Genomic DNA, 6,726 nt, shown 5'->3' on the forward strand with positions numbered 1-6,726 from the left:
ACAGCTGAGAGATTACAGATGGAGGTATAACGTTAGAAAACAATTTAAACTGGGAAATAAGATTTTAAGTAGGTGACCTATATATGTGGAAAATGAAATTTCTTTAAAAGCCATTTGCTCAGTCTTACAACCTTCTAAGCACCTAAATTGACAAAGGAATCAGTACAATCAAGTCAGTACAATGTTGAGGAAAAAAATCTCCCTAGTTATATCATAGAGTCGCTCAATTTTTATCATTCCACCACACTTCTATTTAGAAAGCCATCTTGGGTTTTCACCATACGGCACAGAACAGTATAGAGAATCACAGGATCCTGGGTTGAAAAGATCTAGTAAGAGCAGCAAACTGCTTTAAATTGGCTCTTCTGTTACAAAGCGAAACAGAGTGGTGTGTCAGTTTTCCAAAGAAATAAAATGAAAAATTGCTTTCAAAGGCCTCAGAATGGTCGCTGCTTTGAGGCATTGGAAAAAATTGATTTCCGTAATTGAAAGCAAGTTTTGCTGTGCATGAACAATCAGCTTCTCAGAAGAGTCTGCGCACATGGCCCACTGACTTTTGAGATATCTGAATTAAGATTGTACTAAACCCACAAACGAGCAAACAAGCCAGGTGGACTAAAATCTGTATCTCTTTTTCCAGTTGCTTCTAAACATAAATCTAAAAGTTAGTTATTACAAATGCCAAATAAGATCTTCTGGAAATGATAACAAATTCCTTCTCTGATATGGCCATGTTTCCAAATCTTAACCAAATGGAAGTCTAACACGATCTGAATTGAAATTTTTTTTTTCATCTGATAACGGAAACATTGCCACAACCAGCCGCGATTCTCGACCACGGCATGAGTAGCCAAATTATTTTTTTAATCAATCTCTTCAATTCTAAATAATGAGAATAAAACCTCATATTTTTCTATCAGTAGAAGTCTAAATCAAAACAAAACAAAAAATACCAACCTTAATTTTACAACCCTAAACATAGCAAAGGATTTTAGGGAATCTTCTTGTTTATAAACCTGCTTCTAAAAAATTCCAAAACATCTAAAATATTCCAAAACAGCCCTAAAAAAATCCATTCAATTTTTTAATGACTTTCAGATACTCTATCTCAGGCGTTCATTCTGTAATCATCATATATTTAAATTCTTAATATTGAAATTCCATTCATCATCACTGTAAGTTGAAACAATTGAACACAAATCTCTGGAAACTTCACCGATTCATTGAATCACTCTGCCTTTCCATCTTCACCAGCCTGCTCACCCTCCTGTAGTCACACGCTCCTGCTCAGCCAGAGAGGAAGACTTAAAAACCAAACCTGACATATAGTAAGAGCTCGTTTAAAAAGTTAATGATTTTATGTATGGTGTCAGGTGGGTACTAGACTTATCAGGATGATCATTTTGTAAGTCATTTAAATGTCTAATCATTACGTTGTACACCTGAAACTAAAATAATATTACATGTCAACTGTAATTGAAAACTTTAAGTTTGTTTTTTAGTGATTATATAACAATTAGCCCAGGTGGCATGGCCAGCTACTTCACTGCTGCTCTCACAAAACATTAGATTTGTTTAAGTGGGCACTACACCAAGCTGGAATAACATAACCCCTTCCATTCCTTTTCCCTGTTCCCTCTCCTGACTGCAGAGCAATGCTAAAGAAAATTATAAATGTTATTGCTCTCCTTACAAATTCGTGCTAACTTCAAATGTATTCTTAGCTGACCAAACACCTATTATTTATGTGCCTTCCCTAGCACACTCCCTAAACAAATTACTCCAAATCTTCTCTATCTTAATATTTTCTCCACCTAAGTTCTCTTCTCCTACCTGATACCCTCAGGAATTGATTTTCATGCTATTTTATGTGTACCAGCACCTCACAAAATACCTAAAGGATAGAGTTTTTTCAATATATATGTATCTGATTCAATATTTAGTGTAGTTTCTAATCAAACTTCCATTTCCTTTTTTTTCTAAAGAATTGGGGAAAATCTTAGCCAAATGTAGGTAGGGAGAGAGTTTCTATATTCATCCCATTCAGGACCCTTTTTATTGTCTTGTTCCCACTACTTTTACTGTTCTGTGTTCTACATTACCCTGTTCCAATTGGGTCTGTATCAAAATGTTATAGTAATGATTGCTACGACTCTGGTCTTTTGTACTAATTGCACACGAGCTCTATCTCTTGGTTTGCAGTTGTTCAAGTTTACCATTTTAAATAGAGTCTTCTTCACAATAGTTGCACAGCTCTGGCTAATTCTATTTCTGCCAGGAACTGATAAATATGTGCAAATGTTGGAACTTGACAAGCACGTTCCCTTCGAACTGTCTTTCTGGTTACTTTGGAATCACTTTTCTCTCTTTGGCTCAGTTCTCTTAATCTTGAGTAATCAAGTCCACTCTTAATATTTTTATGACTGGGTGCCCCATTCCTTTCCCAGTCTCAACTCCACACTATACCACGATGAGCATCTCATGCATGAATCTGAACACCCCAGTTCAAACTTCATACACACACCTGTTAACAGCTCTTTGTTGGTCACCGCTGGGACATAAGTTTGCACACATTGGCAGTGTGTTCTAGGTGGGGAGAAGGATGTAGAAGAAGAGGCCAACCCAGGCCTGAGAAGAGCATTCAGGAGTCCCAGTTATGGAGCAGGTGGTCTAGAAAGTCTCTGGTGTACCTGATGAGAGCAATACTCCCAGAGGGGGACAGAGCCTTCTAACGCAGCGGCCCAAGGCAGGGACATACTGTCTGGGTCTGGGGACAGTACTGAGGATGCTTAAGTCATTCTCTGATCTGCATAATAGGTATCAATGAACATCAGAACCCAAACCTTTCACTCGAAAAACACAAATCTTTTATTTCAAAGTAATTAATTATGTAAGGATTTCTGTGCTACTCTATCAAACATTCCTTGATCTGTATAGCCTAAAGGGCTAACAATTTTTTACTGCTTTCAGATGAGATACACACAAATCTTCATTTTCCTCCCTTTTTCATTCCATTTGACGTAAAGCATTTCCTTCTGAATCCTCTCTTCCTTACCTCCTTTCCCAAAGAGTGTCGCTCCTCATCACACGGGCAGCTGGTAGCATGCAAGGCGGTTTTAAGTGGTAGATTAGAATGGACTTTTCTGAAAGTTGTATCTTGAATTTAATATGCATTACAAAAACCTTAGGCAAAATAAAATGTATTAGGCGGTGAGGTGGAGTTTTTTCTTTGCACTTGGTAAAAGTCTATTTGAAGCATGGCCCACACATATGAGACTTAGTTAATAAAAAGTCTTCTGAAAGATAAATAAAATAAAATAAATCATAAGGCATCACTATCTTTCTCCCTGCTTTATTTTTTTCAGAAATGGGACAACATGAGTTAACTTTAAATATATAAAATAAGAGTAAGAAGTTAACTTAGGTGAAAACTGTGAATATGGAACAGAAATGATAGAAATTTGGTGAATGCTATGTATAGAAGAGCTCACTAGAAAGAGATACACGCTCTTTGTCCTGGGTCTTTCATTGTCATCTGAACAAACCTGACCCTTATAAAACCAGGTTTCCTCATCTGCCTATCAACAGAGGCACTAGGAAAATCAAATGGAGAAATACATGGAAAAGTTATAACATGATTCCCTCCAAGGCTGACTTCCTCTCCATAATCCCAGTGCTCACATTTTCCAGATTCTGGCTCCCTCATCTGTGCCTTTCTTTTTAGCAATTTCGGTTTTTTCCTATTCATTGCTATCGGCTCATTCTCTCTTTCTTACTTGGTTAGGTTTCCAATATCTAAGACATAAAATCTCTACCTTATATATTAATCAGCTAAGACTGCCATAACAAGATACCACAGCTAGGTGGCTTAAACAACAGACATTTTCTTCTCATAACACTGGAGTCTGGAAGACCAAGATCAAGGTGTCGGCAGGGTTGGTTTCTGGTGAGATCTTTTTCTGGATTGCAGATGGCTGCCTTCTCACTGTGTCCTTAAATGGCTTTTCTTTTGTACGCATGCATGGAGAAGAAAGAGAGACAGAGACAGAGAGACAGAGAGAGACAGAGAGAGAGGCGCCTTGATAGCAGGGTAATGCCTGGTTACTCCCTCTATGGAAGCTATCTCTCTTCCTGACATAAGAATGATTGATGCTCATTCCTAGGACTTTACATTTTGAGGCAGTAATACAAGAATAAGAGAAATACTTAAAGGCCATCCATCCCAGCAGCTGAGGCGGGGTGTGTGTGTGTGTGTGTGTGTGTATCCTGCCCCAACTTCTAGAACTGCCTGGGGTATTGCCACTTGCAAGCTGGTTCTTTAGAATCCCTTCAATTTTTTGAACCTCAATATCCTCTCAATAAAGTCTACATTGTTTAGGAAAGCCAATCGTTTTCTGTTTTCAGCTAAGGTCATAGTTGCAAACAATTTTCATCTCTTTCCTGGCTGGAGGATGAGAGAGACAAATGACTCTGGACCTATAGGATTGCTGAGTGACACTGAGGAGCAAGTTTACTTTAGAAACGATGCTTTTGTAAAATCATCACTCCACAATGGTGTTATTTTTCCCCAATGTGCTGAGTGGCCTAAGTAGAAATATGAGAGCTGTAAATGTCATTTATTATCATTCCCTACAAGTCTGTTTCTTTTTTTTTAATAAAATTTGTTGAGACATTTTGGGTTAATTCCTAAGACAAAAGTTTTTTAAAATATTACTTCTGCCTAAAACTCTGAAATGTGGCCTTGGAATTATGTATGTCAACTTGAAGTTTATAAAATTTTAACATTAATGTTAATGCTTTGCAGTTACCTAGCTCTTTATTTCAAAACGCTTATACATACATTAATGACTTACTGTTTCTAAGTTCTTACCTGAGCTGAAAAAAACATCACTTCATTCTGTAAATAGGGAAGTGAGATTAAGAATACATAACTTTTTTGAGGTCTGTCATAGATAAGTTTCTTGACTTATAGTCAAATGCCCTTTTTATCATAAACGTCATCATCATCATCATTTATATTCATTAATTCTGTTTGCAAATCACTTCTGCTAATACGACCCTATTTGAACCTCACTCACTTGTGTATTTATTCCACAATATTTTTACATCTTTAAAATGGATCTATGCTAGGTGCTGAGGATACAGCAATTAATTACTAAGACTAATTAATTACTATTACTAAGACTAACTGCTAAGATAACTAAAAGAGTGTTCCCTGTTCTCACTGTAATTATAGACTAATAATGATGGGGTTAGAGAAGTAAACAGGTGATTTCAGCATGCTGGGAATAATTCTATGAGATTTGGGGAATCAAAATATTGTAGAAGCACACAAGATGTGGTCCAAAACCAGAAGGGGGTGAAGGGAGCATGTGGACTTACCGTAACTTTTAATAAGGGAGAACAGAGATAATGCTCCATTCCATTTCAGGGAGGTCAAGTGGCCTACAGCCAGTAACAGTTAAGTGATAAAGTTAAGACTGCAATCTCTTACCTTTCCTCCTTCCACTGCACAACAGTATTGAATCACCAAAATCATTACTGTCACTTTATCATTACCATTATCATCATCCTCATTGTAAGAAGTTTAATAAGACATATGCAACCCACAACTTCAGTTGATAGCTAAAAACAGAACAAACGATCATCAAAACACCGGTGAATTATATAGATACATTACCTAGTTATTACCGGAGTATCATGTAGGCTTGAGGGTTGCTGTGGGTTTTTTTAAGTGACTAGATAGAGCCCAGCAAGTTTGCAATGGACAGGTTTTATGGAGGAGATAATGCTGAAGAGTGTTTAAAAAGGAATCAGAGACCAGATGGTGTGGCAAAGAGAAAAAGGTAAGAGATTGAAGATGAAAGGATCACCTTAGATGACTCCTTAGAGGTAAGAGCTGACAAAATACAGCCACAGCATAGTCCCCCACACAGGCATACAGGCCGAGGTGTAGCTAGAGATAGGGATGTTTAGGGGAGGTTTCACCTCCCCTAAATATCCCACTTGACACCTCCAATAGGTTTTATAAATTTCTTCAGATGTAGATTTCTTCTGATTATGGAAAAAGGAAGTTCAGAATTTATAGAGAAGGATGCATGATGATTTAGGAAAGAAGCAAGAGAAAGTTTCCTCTAAATTTTTAGAAGTGTCACCTGAGGGAATTCCTAAATAACGACTATTGAGAATCAATCGCATTTTTTGGTGGTCACAGGTTATCACCATTTCTGTTCTTTTCTTTCCAACATAATTCTAAAAGCATTTTTTAACTGCCTAGTGTTTTGATCCTCTCCTCCTCTCGTGGCCATCTTGTGCACAGAATTTTAAGCATCATGTTTTTTTCCTTGAAACTGGGAATGTTTTTGTTAGTCTATTAGAAACATGAGGATTCTGAAACTTTCTGTATAATAGGTGATAATAATTGCCAAAATGTTGGTTTAGCTCTTAATATATACAAATTTAATTTAAATTGTGGAACTATTACTACTACAGATAACACTTAAGATTATTGATCATTTCAAACATTTTGGCCCAACCATTAGATCCCAAAGTTTATTGCTTCCCAAAGAACTGGTTTTTGATTATGGATGTCTAAAACACCCAACCAAAATCTGAACTGTCATAGTAGCTGGGTAAGAGATAAGGGGTAAGAAAAGTATCCAGTCATCCAACCACATTTCTGCTCTTTTTGTACAAACTTCAGATGAAATACAGTCACTCAATAAA

The sequence above is a fragment of the Pteropus alecto genome, unplaced genomic scaffold (assembly GCF_000325575.1).
Source record: "Pteropus alecto unplaced genomic scaffold, ASM32557v1 scaffold146, whole genome shotgun sequence".
Classification (NCBI taxonomy): Eukaryota; Metazoa; Chordata; class Mammalia; order Chiroptera; family Pteropodidae; genus Pteropus; species Pteropus alecto.